Source organism: Oryzias latipes, chromosome 18 (genome assembly GCF_002234675.1).
Source record: "Oryzias latipes chromosome 18, ASM223467v1".
NCBI lineage: Eukaryota > Metazoa > Chordata > Actinopteri > Beloniformes > Adrianichthyidae > Oryzias > Oryzias latipes.
This window is the reverse complement of record NC_019876.2, coordinates 25,691,516-25,693,612: the sequence shown is the minus strand read 5'-3', so window position 1 is coordinate 25,693,612 and position 2,097 is coordinate 25,691,516. Positions and strand designations below refer to the sequence as shown.

General features: G+C 46.2%; 1 pseudogene; it reads right to left on the bottom strand.

Moving 5' to 3' along the window:
• Nucleotides 1-323: 323 nt before the first annotated feature.
• Nucleotides 324-1,801, bottom strand: LOC101159617 (annotated as a pseudogene).
• Nucleotides 1,802-2,097: the final 296 nt, after the last annotated feature.

Here is a 2,097-nt window from a genome sequence, read left to right as displayed (position 1 = left end):
TCCGGAGAATGAATAACTTTTTTCCCCCTCTTTTATTCTGTAAAACTGTAACTTCACTTTTTCTGTAAAACCTTTGTTACGCCAAAAATCTTAGCCTAATCCCAACCCTTCTTCCCGGTCCATTCAACCTGGAATAAAGCTCTGGCCAACATGTTTAAAAAATGTATGAGCTGATAATAATCCTACCAATAATGAAGCTAAAAGGACTCAGACTGACTGACAGATGTTTCTGCTCTAAACATAAACTCTGTCATTTCTGGAGTTCCAGGAAAACTGCCTCAGTTCTTCCCTCATTATTCCCACTTTTCTTCATCACATTTCACTCAAACTCTGGTTTCTATGCTGTTGTGGAAAAATGAGAACCTGTTTGGAGAACAAACTAATGCCCAAGATTTATCATTATAACCAAATCTACTTGCATCTCTAGATCTGCTGATGTTCTTGTATGCGACTGCTACTCTAACAAAGTCTCCTCTCCACTCCACCTCCCAGTAACAACGTCCAGTCAGACTCTCTCTACTCAGAACCTGATAATTAGTAAAGCTGTCTGGATGATCAGAATCAGACTGAGGTTTTCTCATCAGTGTCACCTTTCTGTTCTCCTCCGACAGTAACAGTTTTCTAATGCTTTGTTTGGATCCAGTGTGATTTGACGTGAATATCTGAAAAAGTCAGCTCTGCTCTTTGGTTCTGGTTCTGACAGTAAAACATGAGAGACTGTCAGTGAGATGTTTGTCCATTCCTCTCTCAGAATGTCCTGCAGTTTGTCTCTGAGCTCTGACACAGCTGCTGTCACATCCTCAAAGTATGTCAGAGGACGGACATGGATGCTGGCTGAGGGGGTGGACTCACTGAGTGGTGGCAGTGAGGGGTAGTTGAGCAGAAAGTGGCTGTGATCCTCTGTGAGGCAGAGCTGCTTCAGCTCAGCGTCTCTCCTCTTCAGCTCAGCCATGTCCTGCTCCAGCTCCTCCTGAAGACCTTTGACTCGCCTCACTTCAGTTTGCTGCTGGGATCTGATCTGCTGCTCCACATCACGGCTTCTTTTCTGGAGGAGACGGATCATCTCAGTGAAGATCTTCTCACTGTCCTCCACGCTTTGATCAGCAGAGTGATTGATGGCCTCCACCTCCTGTTGAAGCAGCTTCACCTCTTTCTCTCTGTCCTGGATTCTCTGCTGGATTTGTTGCTGACTCTCCTCCAGCTCTCTCTGCTTCTCAGTCCTTTCTGCTGCAGCTGAGACTATTTTATGTCCCTCATGTTCATCCACAGAGCAGAGATAACAGATGCTCTTCTGATCAGTGCGACAGAACATCTTCATCACCTCATCATGACGGGAGCAGATGTTCTCCTGCAGGTTCTTGGAGGGTTCCACCAGCTTGTGTTTCTTCAATGCAGCTGCTTTCAAATGAGGCTGAAGGTGTTCCTCACAGTAAGAGGCCAGACAGCTCAAGCAGGACTTGATGGCTTTCAGTTTTCTTTCAGTGCAGACGTCACAGACCACATCTTCAGGTCCAGCATAGCAGAGACCAGCAGGAGCAGCTTGGAGTCCGGTCTTCTTCAGCTGCTCCACTAAAGCTGCTAACATGACATTTTTCCCCAGAACAGGCCTCGGTGTGAAGGTCTTCCTGCACTGAGGACAGCTGTGGACTTTCTCCTCTGCATCCCACAATCCTTGAAGACACTTCATGCAGTAGCTGTGTCCATAGGGAATAGTCACCGGATCCTTCAGCGGATCCAGACAGATGGAACAGCAGAAGCTATCCAGATCCACTCCTTTCTGCGGCATTTCTCCTCTCAGACACACAGACTGTGAGAGTTTCACTTCCTCAGAAACCTTAAATCCTTAATCAGATGGTTTCACTGTGAGTTCAGCCAATCAGCTTCTTTCTTCTCGTCCTGCTGGTTAGTTACGCCCATCATGACAGAGGAAGAGCTGCAGAAAAGGAAGAGAACTTTAGAGAAGATGGCTGTTGGATCAGGATATAAACCAAAGAACCATATTTGTCAAACGCTCTGTGTCTCAGAAATGTGCAGGTGGTTCAGATTAGATTAGACTGTTTTCTTCTTCCCTCTCCCGCCCGCCAAATTTCTGACCAT